At 36.4% G+C, this 19,222-nt stretch overlaps 1 protein-coding gene across 8 annotated transcripts in view; it reads left to right on the top strand.

The window, feature by feature from the left end:
• Nucleotides 1-19,222, top strand: part of BMPR1A (bone morphogenetic protein receptor type 1A) — a 137,096-nt gene that overhangs the window by 48,614 nt on the left and 69,260 nt on the right. The window contains exon 2 of one of the 8 annotated variants that reach the window (XM_081823956.1): nt 14,157-14,206. The exons of 6 other annotated variants lie outside the window; for them this stretch is intronic. The gene's annotated coding sequence lies outside the window, so the exon portion shown is untranslated. Of the gene's footprint in view, nt 1-9,347; nt 9,491-14,156; nt 14,207-19,222 lie in introns of all 8 variants that reach the window. One more of the 8 variants, XM_081823957.1, reaches the window with a different exon arrangement.

Genomic DNA, 19,222 nt, shown 5'->3' with positions numbered 1-19,222 from the left:
GCATTTCCTTATGAGTGGGTGAAGTACATTGTGGTTTCTGGAGTTTTGCCAAGTGTTTCTTAGAACCCTTCTATCAATTGGTGGCATTGTCCACAGAAATTTATAACTTTCAACAGCATTCTTTTTTTTTTTTTTTAACTGGTGGAACAGGAATGGACAGAGTTGACTAATTTTCAGTGAGGAGACATAAGTTTGATTTAAAAAGGGTATTTTAGAGTGGAGAATCTGTTTGATTCTTTGAATTAATTTTATAGCTGACTCTGTAAAGCCAGATGGGTAAGATTTTGCAGGACTAGAGAAATGACCAGAAGGGGGTGGGGGGAAAGAATTGGCAAAAATGTAATAATTATGGTAGAAGAACCAGTAGTGAGTAAAAAGCCAGCCTTTTTCCTATAGGATTCCAAAAACAAATTATCCATTAGTTAAATACTAAAAACCTAACTCTAATAGCTTTACAAATCTAATGGAAGGTGTTAGAATGGATGAATTTTCAAAGCATGCTTAGCATAAGAAATGAAGGCAGCTCTTAATGCATCCAAGGGTTGTGAAGGTGATGATTCTTGTATCTGAGTGACTTAGCATCTGAATGAAGAAATTGTTTAGATTAGGAGGAAGAATATAGCACAGTGAGTGATATACAAATAGAGGTGATTAATCATATAAAGTAATATAAAAGTGTCCAAATTAATCCACTGATGATTAGAAGTCAGTCTGCTAGTGGAAAACCCACATTTATTATATTTGATAAGGTTTGTATATGAAAAACATTTGGTTATTAATACTAACAAACTCATCTAATTCTTTCTAAAGAATGTATATTTATGTGGGTCTGTTTCATAGCTCTGTATTCTTTCTCATGATCTATTTGTCTATTCTTTTTGCAAATACCATCCTTTCTTGATTAGTGTAACTTTATTGTAAATCTTGAAGTTTGGTAGCATCAGTCCTCCAACTTTATTCATCTCCTACAATCTTGTGTTGACTAGTATGGCGTTTTTGCCTCTCCATATAAACTTTAGAATCATTTTGTCAAGATCCACAAAATAACTTGCCGGGCTTTTGGCTGGAATTGTATTGACTCTATAGATCAAGTAGGGAAGAACTGACATCTTGACAATATTGAGTCTTCTTGATTCATGAATATGGATTATCTTTTTTTTTTGAATATGGATTATCTTTCCATTTATTTAGTTCTTTGATTTTTTTTTTTTTTCCATCAGAGTTTTGTAGTTTTCCTCATTTGGATCCTTTACATATTTAATAGATTTGTATCTAAGTATTTCATTTTGGGGGGATGCTAATGTAAATTATGTTTTTAATTTCAAATTCCACTTGTTCATTGCTGATTTTTAGGACAGCAATTGACTTTTGTATATTAATCTTGTATCCTGACACCTTGCTATAATCACTTATTATTCTAGGAGTTTTTGTCATTGTTACTGATTTTTTTTGGGGGGGGGGTTTCTGCATAGACAGTCACATCATCTGTGAACAAATACAGTTTTATTTCTTCTTTTTCAGTCTATATACCTTTTATTTCTTTTTCTTGTTTTATTCCATTGGTTAGGACTTCTTTGGCCTGTTTATAATTTAGAAGTGCATTGTTTAATCTCCAAATATTTTGGGATTTTCTCTCTTTCTGGTTTTTTTTTTCCTAGTTTAATTTCATTGTGGTCTAAGAAGAGACATTATATGAATTCTGATCTTTTAAATTTGTTGAGGTATATTTTATGGCCCTGAATATGTGATCTATGTTGGTGAATGTTCCATGTGAGCTTGAGAGCCATATGTATTCTGCCATTGTTGGATGAAGTAGTTGATAGATATCAATTATACCCAGCTTATTGATTGTGCTGTTGAATTCAACTATATTCTTACTGTTTTTTCTGCCTTCCGTATCTGTCATTTATGGTAGAGGGGTATTGAGGTCTCCAGCTGTAATAGTGGCTTCATCTGTTTTTCTTTGCAATTCTATCAGTTTTTGTCTCATGTATTTTGATGCATCATTGTTAGGTACATACATGTTAAGGATTGTTGTGTCTTTTGGAGAGTTGATTCCTTTATCATTATGTAATTCTCCTGTTTATCTCTGATAACTCTCCTTGCTCTGAAGTCTACTGTGTTTGAAATTAATATAGGTACTCCCGCTTTCTTTTTTTTTTTTTTTTTTAAGATTTTATTTATTTATTTGACATTGAGAGAGACAGCGAGAGAGGGAACACAAGCAGGGGGAGTGGAAGAGGGAGAAGCAGGCCTCCCACTGAGCAGGGAGCCCGACGCGGGGCTCGATCCCAGGACTCCGGGATCATGACCTGAGCCGAAGGCAGACACTTAACGACTGAGCCACCCAGGTGCCCCTAAAGATTTTTTTAAAGATTTTTAAAAGATTTTTAAAGTTTTTTTTTAAGAGAGTACAGTGGGGAGGGGCAGAGGAAGAAGGAGAGAGAAATTCAAGCAGATTCCACGCTAAGCATGGAGCCCAACGTGAGACTCCATCTCACAACCCTGAGATCAGACCTGAGCTGAAACTAAGAGTTGGTTCCTCAAATGACTGTGCCACCCAGCACCCCTCCATCCATTTACTTTTAATTTACATATGTCTTTATATTTATCTATAATTATCGATCTATATCTAATCTATATATTTGTCTATATATTTGGCTCAGGTCATGATCTTGAGAGAGAGATCAAGCCTCACGTTATGAGATTGAGCCCTGTGTTGGGCTCTGCGCACAGTGGGGAGTCTGCTTGAGATCCTCTCCCTCTCCTCATGTGCGTGCTCTCTCTTTCTCTAAAATAAAGTCTTTTAAAAAGTGGTTTTCTTGTAGACCACATATAATTGGATCTTGTTTTTTTATTTATTCTGACACTCTTTTAATTTGTGTATTTAGACTATTGATGTTATAGTTATAGTATATATATAGTTATAGTAACTTGATTAATATTTACCATATATGTTACTGCTTTCTTTTCATTGCCCACGTTCTTTGTTCCTATTTTGTCTCACTCTTTTTCTCTCTTTTGTGTTTTTTTAAAAAAAATCTTTATTATTGAAGTATAGTTGACATGCAGTGTTATATTAGTTTCAGGTGTACAACATACTGATTTGACAATTCTGTACATTACTCATTGCTCTTCATGGTAAGTGTAAACACCACCTGTCACCATACAACATCATTACAATATTATTGACTATATTCCCTATGCTGCACTTTTAGTCTGTGACTTTTTTATTTTATTTTTTAAAAGATTTTATTTATTTATTTATTTTTGCGAGAGAGAGCGAGCGCACAAGCAGGAAGTGGGGCAGAGGGAGAAGCAGACTCCCTGCTGAGCAGGGAGCCTGATGCAGGACTCGACCCAGGACCCTGTGATTATGACCTGAGCCAAAGGCAGACGCTTAACCAAGCCACCCAGGCACCCGTCTTACTTATTATATAACTGGAAGTTTGTACATCTTAATCCCCTTCACTTATTTTACCCATCCCCCCACCTCCCTGCCTTCTGGCAACTACCAGTTTATTCTCTGTATTTATGAGTCTGTTTCTGTTTTTTTGTTTGTTTGTTTGTTTTGTTTTTTAGATTCCACATATAAGTAAAGTCATATAGTATTTGTCTTTCTCTGACTTATTACACTTAGCATAATACCCTCTAGATCCATCCATGTTGTCACAAATGTCAAGAACTCATTCTTTTTTATGGCTGAGTAATATTCCATTGTATATACATATACACTACATCTTCTTTATCTGTTCATCTATTGATGGACAGTTGGCTTGCTTCCATACCTTGGCTATTGTAAATAATGCTGCAGTAAACATAAAGGTGCATATATCTTTCAAATTAGTGTTTTCATCTTTTTTGGGTAGAAACCCAGTAGTGGAATTACTAGGTCGTATGGTATTTCTCTTTTTAATTTTTTGAGGAACCTCTATACTGTTTTCTACACTGGTTGTAGTGTACATTGCCACCAGGTGTGCATGAGGGTTCTCTTTTTTCCACGTTTTTGCCAATACTTGTTATTTCTTGTGATTTTGATAGTGGCCATTCTCACTGGTATGAGGTGGTGTCTCATGCTTTTGATTTACATTTTTCTGATGATTAGTGATGTTGAGCTTTTTATGTGTCTGTTGGCCATCTGTATGTCTTCTTTGGAAAAATGTCTATTCAGAACTTCTGCCCATTTTAATTGGATTATCTTTTTGGTGTTAACTTGTGTAACTGCTTTGTATATTTTGGGTCTTAACCCCTTATTGGATATATCATTTGCAAATATCTTCTCCCATTCAGTAGGGATGCCCTTTTGTTTTGTTGATTGTTTCCTCTGCTATGTAAAGGCTTTTTATTTTAGTGTAGTTGCAATAGTTTATTTTTGCTTTTGTTTTCTTTCCCTGAGGAGACATATCCATAAATATGTTGCTAAGGCCAATGTCCAAGAGATTACTGCCTGTGTTTTCTTTTAAGAGTTTTATGGTTTCAGGTCTCATATTTAGGTTTTCTTTTGTGGTTTTATTTGAGCACTTACTATATTACTTCATTTTCTCTCCTTTCTTACTGTATCTGTTACACTTTTTTCGTTTTAACTTTTATTAGTGGTTTTCCTAGAGTTTTTAATATACATTTCCAATTAATCCAAGACTATTTCAAATAATACTGTTATGCTTCACAGATAGTGCAGGTACCTTACAATAGCAAAATATAATCCTAATTCTTCCCTTCTGTCTTTTGTGTCATGCTTTTATTCATTTATATATAGCATATACATGTATATATATGCATACATATATGTGAGCATACATAATTGCGTTGTCGCTGTTATTTTGAACAACTTGTTATCTGTTAGATCAATTAAGAATAAGAAAACTAAAGTTTTAAATTTTGCCTTCACTTATTCCTTCTCTAGTACTCTTGCTTTCTGGGTTTTGGAACTATATCATTTTCCTTCTCTCTAGAGAAGTTCTTTTTAACATTATCTGCAAGGCAGGTCTACTCACAACAGATTGCCTCACTTTTGCACATCTGATAAAATCTCCCATTTCTCCTTCACTTTTGAGGAATAATTCACAGGCTATGGAATTCAAGATTGGTGATTTGTTTGTTTGTTTTAAGTAGGCTCCATGCGCAGCATTGAGCCCAATGCAGGCCTTGAACTCAGGACCCTGAGCTGATATCGAGTTGGATGCTTAACTGATTGAGCCACCTAGGCGCCCCAGTGGTTTTTTTGTTTTTACATTTTAAATGTTTCATTCTAGGGGCCTGGATGGTGCAGTCAGTTAAGCGACAACTCCTGGTTTTGGCTCAGGTCATGATCTCAGGGTTGTGAGATAGAGCCCTGTGTGGAGCTTTGCACTCAACTTGGAGTCTGCTTAAGACTCTCTCTCCCTCTCCTTCTGCCCTCAACCCCTGCGGGTGCACGTGCACACACACTCTCTCTAAAATAAATAGATAAAATATTTAAAAAAAAATAAATGTTTCATCTTATTCTCTTCTTGTTTGCATGGTTTCTGAGAAGTTGGATATAATTCTTACCTCTGCTCCTATATAGGTAAGGTGGGTTTTTTCCCTATGTCTTCTTTGACGTTTTTCTTTCTTTATCTTTGGTTTTCTGTAGTTTGAAAATGAGCTATCGGGGTTCCTGGGTGGCTCAGATGGTTAAGCATCTGCCTTCAGCTCGGGTCGTGATCCCAGGGCCCTGGGATTGGACCCTGCATCAGGCTACTTGCTCAGTGGGGGGACTGCTAAAAAAAAAAAAAAGAAAATGAGCTATCTGGGTGTAGTTTTTTGGGCACTTATCCTGCGTGGTGTTCTCTGAACTTCCTGGATCTGTGGTTTGGTGTTTGACATTAATTTGGAAAAATTTTCAGTCATTAGTGTTTCAAATATTTTTTTTTCTGTTCCTTTTTTTTCTTTTCCTTTTCTGTTTTTTGTCTTTTTGATATTCCTGTTACATATGTGTTACACTTTTTGTAGTTGTCCCACAGTTCTTTGATATTCTATTCTTTTTAAAAATCTTTTTCAGGAGTGCCTGGGTGGGTCATTTGGTTGACCATCCAACTCTTGGATTCAGCTCAGATCATGATCTTGAGGTTATGGAATCGAGCCCCGCATTGGGCTCTGTGCTCAGTGCAGTCTGCTTCAGATTCTCTCTCCCTCTCCTTCACTCTCTTTCTCAAGTAAATAAATAAAATCTTAAAAAAAAAAAAATCTTTGTCAGTCTTTTTTTGGTTTGCTTTTCAGTTTTGGAGATTTTTACTGAGCAATACATCCTCAAGCTCAGAGATTTTTTTCCTTAGTCATGATTAGTTTACTAATAAGCCCATCAAAGACACTCTTCCATTTTTGTTACACATTTCATTTTGCTTCTTTCTTAGAATATCCATCTTTCTGGACTTATTATGTATCTGTTCTTGCATACTGGCTACTTTGCCCATCAGAGTCCATGGCATATTAATTGTAGTTGTTTTAAATTCCCAGTCTGATAATTCTGTTATCTCTGCCATATCAGAGTCTGGTTCTGATGCTTGCTCTGTCTCTTCAAGCTAGTTTTTGCCTTTTCGTACACCTTGTAATTTTTTCTTGCTGGCTATACATGATATACTGGGTAAAAAGAAGCTGCTGTAAATAGACCTTTATTAATGTGGTGTTAAGGTACTGGGGCAAATGGAAGTGTTCTATAGTCTCATGATGAGGTCTCATTTTTTTAGTGAGCCTGTACCTCTGGACTGTGAACTTCATAAGTGCTTCTTAGTAGTTTTCTCCCTCCCCCACATGGAAGGTTAGCCTGGGCTAGAGTTGGGTATTTCCCTTAACCTAGGCTTGTTAGGCTTTGAAAGAATCCCCATAATTTAGGTTCTGTTAAAATAGTTTTTCTTGAAAAGGCAGGCCTTAGGGCGCCTGGGTGGCTCAGTAGGTTAAGCAGCTGCCTTTGGCTCAGGTCACGATCCCGGGGTCCTGTGATCGAGCCCCACGTCGGGCTCCCTGCTCAGCGGAGAGCCTGCTTCTCCCTCTCCGTCTGCCTGCCTCTCTGCTTACTTGTGCTCTCTATTTCTCTGTCAAATAAAATAAATAAAATCTTAAAAAAAAAAAAAAGGAAAAGGCAGGCCTTAAGAATAACAGAATGCTCCTGGGGTGCCTGGCTGTCTTAGTCGGTAGAGCATTTGACTCTTGATCTCAGGATCATGAGTTCAAGCCCCACGTTTGGTGTGGAGCCTACTTAAGAAAAAAAAGAATAACAGTACTCTGATGTATTTCAGAATGGTACTTTTCCCCCTCTTTCTGGAAGAATCAAAAGGGGTTTTTCTCTGATATTCACTGTGATGGCCTGGTAGAGCTCTTGAAGGTTAAACTCATAAAGTGTGGTGGTCCCCCTATGACTGGATCCCTCATAATAGTTTTTAAAATACTGAAATGGCTCCCTATCTTCTCTGAAGGTGATTGATTCCCTCCCTTACCCTCCCCTCTCCTTCCCTTCCCTTCCCTTCCCTTCCCTCTCTCTCCTCCTCTGCCTCCTCCCCCTCCTTCGTCCTTCTTTTTTCTCCTTCACCATGGATTTAAACACATTCGATGGGATTCAGTCTGTTGCAATTCTTATACTTGCTAAAGCTCAAACTACCCCATCATTGGCCATTAGGAGTCTCTTCAGGTTGGCTCCTGAGTCTTTTTGACATCACTCAAATAGTTGTTGATTAGTGTCTTTATTGCCTTATAAAACCCAAGAACAGGGGCGCCTGGGTGGCTCAGTCGTCAAGCGTCTGCCTTCGGCTCAGGTCACGATCCCAGGGTCCTGGGATCGAGCCCCACGTCGGGCTCTCTGCTCAGCGGGGAGTCTGCTTCTCCCTCTCCCACTCCCCCTGCTTGTGTTCCCTCTCTCGCTGTGTCTCTCTGTCAAAGAAATAAATAAAATCTTTTAAAAAAAAATAAATAAATAAAATAAAAAATAAAACCCAAGAACATCTTGAAAAATTTCTGTCTCAAACATGAAATATTTCCATGAAGTCTGGTTTCTTTCATTGGGAAGTAGTATTTCAAAACTATGATCTGGACTCTTGGGATGCTCATTGCTACTGTTTGGTCTTTGTTTCTAGGTCTTTTCAGTGAATAGTACTAGAAAATAGAGATTGGGAATCATGGTTTTCAAGGATATAGGGGCGATGGAATGTTCCATAATTACTCATTTATTTTATCATATTATATATCTGACAATTTCATAATAACAAAACTAATACATCCATCACCATTATTACTGAAAAGAGTTAACATTTTTTTCATATGCTCTTCATTTCTTGATAATTATGCTCTATAAGTTATCAGGTCATATTGCCATTATGTACTATAATTTTCTTCCTTTTCATCATCTTTTGGTCTACAAGTTACTACTTAATGCTCATCTCTAGCCCTCATATCAATATTCCTCTAATTATATTGGCTCTTTGAAGCTTATTCTCTAGTAGATTTCTCTAGAAAGACTCATGAAAACATTATTCTCTGAGTTTTTTCATGATGATAGTGTGTATTGTTTATACTTGAAAATTAGTTTTACCAGCTGTAAAATTCTTGGCTCTCATTTTATTTCCTTGAGTATCTTAACTTTTTTTTCTGGCATAAAGTGTTGCTTTGGAAAATATGTTGATAATATAATTTTCTTTTCTGATAAGTTACTTGACATTTTGGCCCAGATGCTCAAATAGTTTTTCTTTTAAAAATTCTGTAATTTTACTGTAATATCTCTTGGTGTTATTTTCCGTCCATATCCTCAAGTGTATGTATTGTATGTGCCTTAAACATACAGTTTTATTTATTTATTTATTTATTTATTTATTTATTTTTAAAAGATTTTATTTATTTGACAGAGAGAGACACAGCGAGAGAGGGAACACAAGCAGGAGGAGGGGGAGAGGGAGAAGCAGGCTTCCTGCTGAGCAGGGAGCCCGATGCGGGGCTCGATCCCAGGACTCTGGAATCATGACCTGAGCTGGAGGCAGACGCTTAATGACTGAGCCACCCAGGTGCCCCAAACATATAGTTTTAAATCTTATTTTAGGAAAATTTGCTTGAATTAGTTTTTAATGTTTTTGTATAGTTTTTTAGTGTTTAGTTCCCTTTCTTGGGGTTTCTTCAGTGATTACTATTTTATATAAAAGTTAGAAGAATTTTTGTCACTTTTCCTAGAATCCTTTTATTTCTTCATTAAATTTTTTGAAATTTATTTTTAGGATTAGACTCCTTTTCACATTACCTGTCATGTTAATTTACTCTTGTGCCTCTTTGTTTTTAGTCTTTGTATCTGAAATAAAATTTTTAAAATTCTTTTTTTTTTTATATAAAGATTTTATTTATTTATTTGACAGAGAGATAGACAGAAGAGCACAAGCCGAGGGAGTGGCAGAGGGAGAGGGAGAAGCAGGCTCTGCACTGAGCAGGGAACCCGATGCGGGACTCGATCCCAGGACCCTGAGATCATGACCTGAGCTGAAGGGAGACGCTTAACCATGTGAGCCACCCAGGCACCCTAAAATTTTTAAAATTCTAATTCTTTTTTGAGTCATGTTCTTACTTTTCTGAGTTTCTCCAGTTCTGATGTTGTTTTTCATGCCTTATATAATTTACTTAATGCTTCTACCTTTTTAGTAGGTTATAGTTATTATCAGTTTTGTGTTGCTGCTCTTCTGGTTTTGCTTTAGTTGTGTGTAAGGATGTTTTTTTAGCCTTATAATAACTTGTTTGAGATTTGAATCTGGAAGCCTTCTCATGGGTCATTTTGAAATTAGTTTTCCTAGAGTGTTAGAAGGAAATATAATGATTCAGGAAAGCATTTTTAACCTGACAGAATTGTTTTCGATTATGTTTGAGAAGATGGCCAATCCTAGTTCTATCACTGTCCCTTACTCCTCCTTGAGCCTTCTCTTTCCATTGTGTCAGTTATACTTTTTCTGTTCAATTTTGTTTTTACTCCCAGCAGTTTCTTCTTTAGTGCAAAGCTCTGTCCTGGAAGGGAGGCCTCGTTGGGTATTTTCCCAGTTCAGAAAGGTTTGGCTACCATGTCAGCTTCAAACCATTTGCTGTTAGGCTCTGGATCATCAACTCTTGCACCCTCCCCAGTTTTATACGTACTTTCACATTTCCCTGCTGTTCTCTTCAGTGAATACTTACTTGCTGTTTAGCTTATAGAGGTACATGCTAACAAGCAAACTGGATTTTACCCCTGTCAGTGTCCCAGAATTGTAGGTATTCGTTTTATGTAACAGGGTAAGAGTTCAGGCTAAACACTGGTTTAAAAATCTGTATAAGAAACAGTTATGCCCTGGAATCTGTGGCTTAGATCTTCTGTCTCACATTTGTCCGCATAGCCAGGTGCCTGCCTGTGAAAATGACTTTTTAGTGCTCTTTCACATCCACTTCTCCTTTCATTCCAAGCATATGGGAACATTTAATCCCTTTGTTTCCTTGAAGTTAGGTGGTATCACATGACTGATCTGGCCAGTGGTCTTTGAGGGGAAGTGCGTGTTGCTTCTAGGTTGACATAGTGAAAGGCCCATGAAGATTCTCTGTTTTCTTTTGTTTTTTTCTTTAAACTTAAGAAGTACTTAGCCATGTGTTTCATTTGATACAAGAACAAGATGGTCAGCCTGGATGACTATGAAGCAGACCCTGCCTGCCCGTGTTGGACATTTCACATGAGACACAAGTAAACTTTTGTTACGTTGAGCCATTGAAATTTTGGAGTCATTTGTTACCCTAGCATGACTTGGACTATACTATCTAATATGGTAGCCACTAGCCACATGTAGCTGTTGAATACTTAGCATGTGGCTAGTCTTAATTGAGATGGTGCTAAATCTCAGGTATAAATCTAAATGTAAAGTACACACCAGATTTGGAAGTGTGAAAACATGGAAAATATCTTAATAATAATTTTTATTTATTACATCGAAATACCATTTTAGATCTCTTGCGTTAAATATATTAAAATTAATTTCAACTCTTTTCTCTTTTTTCATGATGGTACTAGAAAATTTAAAGTTATTTATGTGGTTGCATTTATAGCATTTTATTTATTTATTTTTTTTAAGATTTTATTTATTTGAGAGAGAGAGAGAATGAGAGACAGAGAGCATGAGAGGGAAAAGGGTCAGAGGGAGAAGGAGACTCCCTGCTGAGCAGGGAGCCCGATGTGGGACTTGATCCCGGGACTCCAGGATCATGACCTGAGCCAAAGGCAGTCATTTAACCAACTGAGCCACCCAGGTGCCCCTATAGCATTATATTTATCTTGAACAGTGCTAGACCCTTCCTGGACTTAGTGTCCTAGCAGAAGTTGGGTGTTTGATTGTCTAGAGAAACTACACCAGTGAGATCCCAGATTTGGAGAGAATACAGAAGAAGAGTACTCTATAAATGGGATTAAGCAGAAGTCTATCTGCTGGATCATGAGCTCTGTCCTTACTTTCTGTCCATGTCCCTTTCCTTACCTATTTGTAGAACACTGGCAGTCAGAGGAGACTGGAGGACTCATTTCTAAGAAACTGAATGACTCCAGAGAAGAGAGCAACAGAGCCCGACATTTGAGGGTCTCCATATGTGCATAGGCAGGTGACGGCCCAGTTACACTACGGGGAAGCCCACTAGTTAACAAGCCCCTCCTGTACCCACAGTGTTGTCCAGTCAGGGTCCCTGTGTTTCACTCTTACGTGAACAGTACCCGATTGCTACTTATTTTTTTTAAAGCTGCTTTAGAAAGGTATTTGTACTAAAAATACCATGTTTCGTAACAAACAACCTGTTTAGGGAAAACTTTTCAATTATACAAAGTTTATATGTATATAAAAAAGTATATGCAAAGATCTTTGCAACTTGATTTTCCCTAGAAAACTACCTTGTTATTGTCAAATTTGAAATTTATGCTTGAACTCTGATGCTTCTTTTGATGATTCATGTCATCTCCTAGAAGTGATAGCACATCAACTTCATAGACTCTTACAGTGGTTGTTATCCTAGGGATTACTAATAGGGGAATAATCTCCAGGCATACCATGGATTCTCTTGTGTTTGAGTGGTGCAGCTTCATGTGCATACTAACTGCGGGGAAGAAGGGATTTTCCCAGCTTCCTGCAGTGCTTTCTGTTATGGTCATGCGGTCGTTAGATCGTTATTGCAAGTTCTGGCAAATTAGTGGATCCAGTTGCTTTCCAGCATTTTGTGCCACTACTCCAAACCTCTCTCCCTGTGCCTAATCTCCACCTTTCCAGTTTTGGAAGATAACTTCACTTTATATTTTCTAGAGAAGTTTGAAAGTGGCAAATGTAAGTTTGCTTTCTTTTCTCCATCTCAAAGATCTCTTTTTATGAGTTTTTTTCCTTCTCTCCTCTTTCACAAGTAGTGTTTCCCTTTTTCTAAGGCTAAGTCTTTATCTTCTGAGACCTTCCTCTCATCTCTCTTTACATCTTTGACAATTTTCAGTTCCATTACAACCCTGATCAAATTCCCTTCAAATTAAAAACAAACCAGCAAAATCTTCCCTTGACACTGCTATTACCTCGAGGCTATATGCCATTCTTTTCACCTCCAAACCTCTCAAAATGTCAGTTTGTACCTGAATAGCACCTGCTTTTTGTTTTTTTTTTTACATCTACCCTTCCATTGTCACTGAATTTGTCTGTGACCCATTTAGCAAATTGAGCAGCTTCTTCCATATTTTATTACTTGTCCCTTTTGCAGTATTTGGAATTGTTACTATCTTTCTACCTTTTTTTTTTTTTAAGAACTTCACTTAAATTTGCCTTGCAGTACAAAATGTGGAAAATGCAGAAGAGTATAAAGAAGATAATTATCCATTGTAATACCACCTCTCAGAGATACCCAGTATTAAATTTGGGGCTATATCTGTTCCATCTTTTTTTTTTAATGTATTACAACAAAAGCAGGTTCATACTGTATATGTTTGTTTTTTTTTAAGATTTATTTTATTTATTTATTTTAGAGAGAGAGAGAAAGAGAGCTCCCAGTGAAGGGCAGAGGAGGAGAGAGAGGAAAAGGGAGAGAATCCCAAGCAGACTCTGTGCTGACCAAGGAGCCCAAGGTGGGGCTCCATCTCATGACCCTGAGATCATGATCTGAGCCAAAACCGAGTCAGATGCTTAACTGACTAAGCCACAAGGCGCCCATGTATCTATTTTTTTTTGATACCTGATTTATTTTTCTATTTTAATATATTGTGAGTATATTTCAAGTACTTATTCTTCTGCAGTATAAATAGTGGCCATACAAACTGGCAGTATTGAGACTGCCCAGGTTGGAATCCTGGCTCCAGATCCGCACTAGCTGTGTGACCTTGAGCAGAATACTACTCTGGGTTTCAGTTTCCTCATCTGGAAAATGAAGATGGCATTCTTTCCTAATACCTAGGATTGTTGTAAGTAATAAATGAGATAATACATAAAAAATAATTCTTGGCAATTAATAAATGTTAGCTATCATTACTATAGAATGTGAATTTACTATAGTTTACTTAATTATTTCTATTTTGTTTTGTTATCATTAAAAATGTTATAAGACCATCCATATAACTAAATGCACATCACGATTCTTGGTAGATTTTTATTGGTGAAATATAAAAATCTCTCTTAGTGAAATTAATACACTTACCGTGCAGTTCACCCATTTAAAACATACACTTCAGTGGGTTTTTAAAAATTTTTTTGTTATGTTAATCACCATACATTACATCATTAGTTTTTGATGTAGTGTTCCATGATTCTTCAGTGGTTTTTAATACATTCACAAATATGTGCAACCATCACCAGTCATTTAGAACATTTTCATCCCCTCAAAGTGAAACCTCATACCCTTAGTTGTCACGTCCCTTCCATAATTTTATTTTAATATAGTATTTTATATTTATTCTGCTGTTACATCATGCCCAGTTGGTCGAGGATTTGGAAAGAGAAAGTACAGTAGTCCCCCCTCATCCACAGTTTCATTTTTTGCACTTTCAGTGACCTATGGTAAACCCATGTTGGGAAGCAGACGTCAGGTCAGTAGCCTAACACTACGTCACACTTAGAATATATTTACTTGGCACTGTTCTAAGTGCTCTACCTACATTAACTCCTTTGATCCTCACCTTTTAGACACATGCAGTTATTTTCCCTGTTTTACAGATTGGGTACGGATGAAGTTAAGCAACTTTGGGTTCAAAGTATTATAACAGGTAAGTGGTGGAGCCAGGATTCTAACCTTGGTACTCAGTCTGACTGCAGAGGCCATGCTCGTAATCCTGTATTCTTCTCTTAATCCTCTCTTTCTGGAAGAATGGTGGTTGGATTTCAAACATCTTGACATCTTGGCTTTTCTATATCCAGAAGTCTTCATGCTTGATTGGAAAGAGAACTGAAAGGAATATCGATGTCTGCTATGGACATGAGCTTCAGGGTGGCTGTGTATTTATCATCTGGGGCAGGCCACACATGGATTATCCTGCTCCACCACTCTAGAATCCAGGCCTCAGGTGGGACAATGGCCAGGCACAGTGCACCATCCCTGGATCCCCCTGATGGAATGCCCATTTTAACCTGCACCACTCCCTCCTTGCATACTGTCAAACCCTGCCAGTCTTTGGAAGGCTAATTTAAATTCAGCCCCCAGTGATCTCTCCACCTGTGGAGCAGTAGTCTTTGATACTTCTCAGATAATCATGTGTGGTGGTATGGCAATATTTGTATTGTCATCTTGGTACTGTTGTTTAAGCTTTAATATATTCATAGAAATCTATTAATATTTTATTAATTATATTAATATATTAATATTTTTATTAATATATTTTTATTAATATATTTATTATGACTCCTGAGGGTGATTAAATGTTGCTTGCCAGCAGGGAACTGTATCTTAAATGTTTTAAAATACACTATAGTGCCTGCAGAAGTATTACCAAGTGATCTTTTCTCCTTTCTCTTTCAGTCTCTCTTGCCTGTTGATAATAGAGCTATTCTCTGCATTTCAAACATATCTAACCTCACAAACATAGCCCCAAATGTACATGACATGTTTTGCAGAAAGTGGTTAGTCCATAGTCAGGCTGTTGGATTATGTGCATTATATTGAGATAGGTGCTTCTAATTGTCTGTCTGAAAGTCTTCAAAACCTGTTGTTGCCTCTTTTTGAAATCTTACTTGATTGCCTTGGTTGTTGCTCATCCTGCTTATAAGCTCTTCCCTTAGGCATGTGACTCACAAATTTAAAAGACTGTGCTGTTCAGTAATTAACTACCTGCCTCTCATTTCATAGAGATGAGAATTTAAATGCAGGTTTCCCAGCTAAAACTTTCTTCCCTATGTGTTTACCCACCTACGGGCATGTAGCAACACTGTCCCACACCCAGCCTTTGGAGGAAATATCTGTAGTCCATTTCCCATCCTGTTGGACATGGTTTGTTTGCATATCCCTGTACAAGTGATGGATTTTATGTGGGTGCCGTTAATCAAAAATTTTATTTTCTGTAATTTCTAGAATGTCATTTATTTAGTCTCATTGATGTTCACATTTGGATGAATGAAAGTTGGGTTTTTAGTGAATGTAGTTTTGTTTTTAGTAAGTAATAATTAAGCCAAACATTTTATAAGATTAATTGGATTAAAGTCCGACATAACCACTACATCCTCGAGGTGATAAGTGTTACCCATTTTCATGAAGTATTAGTTTTTTTTGGGAAACTACCTGTGTTTTAGACGAATTCATTCTATCCTTATTACCTTGCTTTAGCAATCCTGAAAACTATGCGTATGCATCATTAGGAAATAGATGTATTTTGAGAAAGAAATTTTAAAACATTCTTCTATTTGCTAAATAGGACATTTGAAAATATTATGTTCTAACATATCAGTATGATTATATCTACTTCAGTATCAAATAAAACCTTTGTAAATTATATATAGTACGAGTAATTTGCCAAGCAATTTTTTTAAAAGCCCGTATGTCTTCAGACTGATTATAATGCTCTGTTTCAGAAGCACAGCTATAATTTTTGACCATTTAAGCGAAACATAATTTTTAATCCTGTTACGCAGTCATAATTTACAATTTCTAGGGAAAAAGTTTTAAAATTTGCTGATGGAGAGAAGATCTTTGGGACTTCCTTATAGATCTGTCAATATTTGATTTTAGTAACCTCTGTCAAACTGACATTGTTTCCTAAAATCATGTGTGAAATTATAACTCAGCTGATAAAGTACATATTTTTTCCCAATTTTTTATTTATGAACTTTTAAATTAAAATAAAATTTGAACAGATAGTAAAAACCTATTTCGCCTGTAAATTTTACTATTTCAATAGTAAAAACCTATTTACTTACTAACCTTTTGTTTCATCTGCTTTCTCTCTCTGCTTATAAAAACACATACACTTTTGGGACTCCTGGATGGCTCAGTCTTTAGGCGTCTGCCTTCGGCTCAGGTCATGATCCCAGGGTCCTGGGATGGAGCCCCGCATGGGGCTCCCTGCTCAGCAGGAAGCCTGCTTCTCCCTCTCCCCCTCCTCCTGCTTGTGTTTCCTCTCTCGCTGTCTCTCTCTCTGTGTCAAATAAATAAATAAAATAAAATAAAAAAATAAACCAAAACACGTACACTTTTTTCCTCCATTTGAAACTAATCTGCAAACATCTTGACACGTCACCCCTAAATATTTTAGGAAGTGTGTCCTACGAACAAGATTGTCCTTCCTTAAGAGCTACATTATCATAAGAGATTTAATATCAATATACTATTATGTAATATACTGCCCTTACTTAAATTTTCTCTATTTTCTTTCCAAAAGTGTTCTTTATAGCTATTTTTATTTTTATTTTTTTAAGTAGGCTCCACAGCCAGCATGGGGCTTAAACTCACAGCCCTGAGATCAAAAGTCGTATGTTCTATCAACTGAGCCAGCCAGGCGCCCCTATTTTGATTTTTGATCCAGGAACCAGTTAAGGAATATATCTTGCATTTGGTTGTCATATTTATTTGGTTTCCTTTAATTGAGAATAAATCACTATTTCCACTGCCCTTCGTCCTTCTTCCCCCCACCCCCCCTTACAATGGTCTTTTATAAAAACTTATCTTGTTTTTTTTTTTTAAATAGGATACCCTTCAATTTGCTGCTTATATTTTTGTATTTCATGACTAAAGTTAAAATGTTTTAGAATGAATGCTATATTGATAGCATTGTGTATTTTCTATCAGATTATATTTTTTCACATTTTTTTCATTTTATAATAGCTTAGTATTTGCTTTGATTTATTGCTGCTAGAGGTTTGTGATATTTTGTCCTTAAATTTCAAAATACAATTTAATAGTGCTTCACTCTTAATTTTTAAAAATTAAGTTATGATACATTCCAAAAATAAAGGAAGTGGTGTGACACCTGTATGCCTAATACCCAAATTTACAAAATATTAGCAGTTAACTAACTATAGTTAGCCATATTTACTTTAGATTAAAATAAAATTTTTATTCTAAAATCTATTCTATATACAAGGATATATATAACATAGATGTACATTTTAGAGTAATAATAATGAATGAATACATCTCTCCCAGCCTCCTGTCCCAAGAAATGTAATGGCATTCTTTGAACATCTCTAGGCTTCAGGACAATAGCTTGTCTCTTCCCAGAAGAAACCATCATCCTAAGTTTGGTGTTACTCCATCACCTTTCCTTACATTTTCCCACTTTTGTATTTTTCCTTTAATATACTTTATAGACAGAATTTCCTATTTTTGAGCTTTATATGAATGGAATCACACTGTATATATGTATTCTTCTTGGACTGTTTCTTTTTTGTTCAATATTATGGTATTGAGATTTCATTCTTGTTAACATACTTAATGTGAGGTACATTCCTTTTCAGTACTATGTGGTAATTCCATTGTATGAATATACTACAATTTATGCATTTTATTGTTGTTGGACACTTGGGTTTCCTCTGGTTTTTGCTATTAAGAAAATGCTGCTGTGAATCTTCTTATACATGCTTCTTGGTAGATACATGCAAAAGATCTCCTGGGTTATATACCCAGAGCTAAAATTTTTGGGATTTCGGGTATGTACATTATCACCTTTACTAGAGGGTGGCAAAAAAAAGACTTTTTTGTAAACAATTGTACATTAAGCCAGATAAGGAATTCAAGAGGAACAGTTTGAGAGAGGATCTTGTTAGAAATGTTGAGATGTTTACAGTTCTTAGCTCCTCCCATTTTTGTTTTTTCCTGAGTTGACTCATTGAGGTGTCCTATCTTTCCCTTCTTCTTGAAGTGGTCTTTTAAAAATATCACAGCACTTAAAAAAAAAATATATATATATATATATATCACAGCATAAAAATACTGGATCATAATGGAAGATGTGTTCAATTTTTATACCCTCAGTTTCAGGCTGTCCTGTGCAGCCTTTTTATTTCTATAGACCCTGAAACAGAGCTTCAATAAACTAGTTTTCTGGTTTTCAGGAATAATGTAAATGAAAAGTGGATAAGGGAGCCTGGGTGGCTCAGTCGGTTAAGCATCTGCCTTTGGCTCAGGTCATGATCTCAGGGTCCCAGGATCAAGCCCCACTTGGGCTCCCTACTTTGTGGGGAGCCTGCTTCTCCCTCTCCCTCTGCTGCTCCCCCTGCTTGTGCTTGCGTGCACTCTCTGTCAAATAAATAAAAAAAAATTGAAAAGAAAAGTGGATAGAGGGGGCTGTTACTGTGTTAGCAAGTATGCATCCTAAGTAGCTTTTAGCAAGGGAAGAAAACTTAAAAAAAAAAAAAAGAGGGATGCAAGCTAAAATTTAAAACACGCAAACAAGCAAGTACACAAATAAGTAAACACAGCACTCTTCTGGGACCATTTAGAAACTGGAGCGAATAGCACTATGTATTAATTAGTCCCTGATGATTTCACTATATTGCAGCATAACTCTGTAATTGGTGTTCATAATGTTAATTCTAAATAGTATTTATACTTTACTGAGAAGTAGAAACAATGCATGTTTTTAGAAGAATTGCTGAACCTTCAGCAATCTAGAATCAATTTCTGGGATGCCTGGGTGGCGCAGTCAATTAGGGGTAGGACTCTTGATCTCAAGTCTTGATCTCAGGGTCGTGAGTTCAACCCTATGGAGGACTCCATGCTAAATAAAATCAATTTCTGATAAGTCCTGAGAGTAGAAATTTTCTTCTTTACATAATGTAGTGAAACTCTCCAGAGG

This window comes from Leptonychotes weddellii, chromosome 6 (genome assembly GCF_054177405.1).
Source record: "Leptonychotes weddellii isolate Sample4059 chromosome 6, ASM5417740v2, whole genome shotgun sequence".
Lineage (NCBI taxonomy): Eukaryota > Metazoa > Chordata > Mammalia > Carnivora > Phocidae > Leptonychotes > Leptonychotes weddellii.
This window is presented reverse-complemented; position numbering and strand designations above follow the sequence as displayed.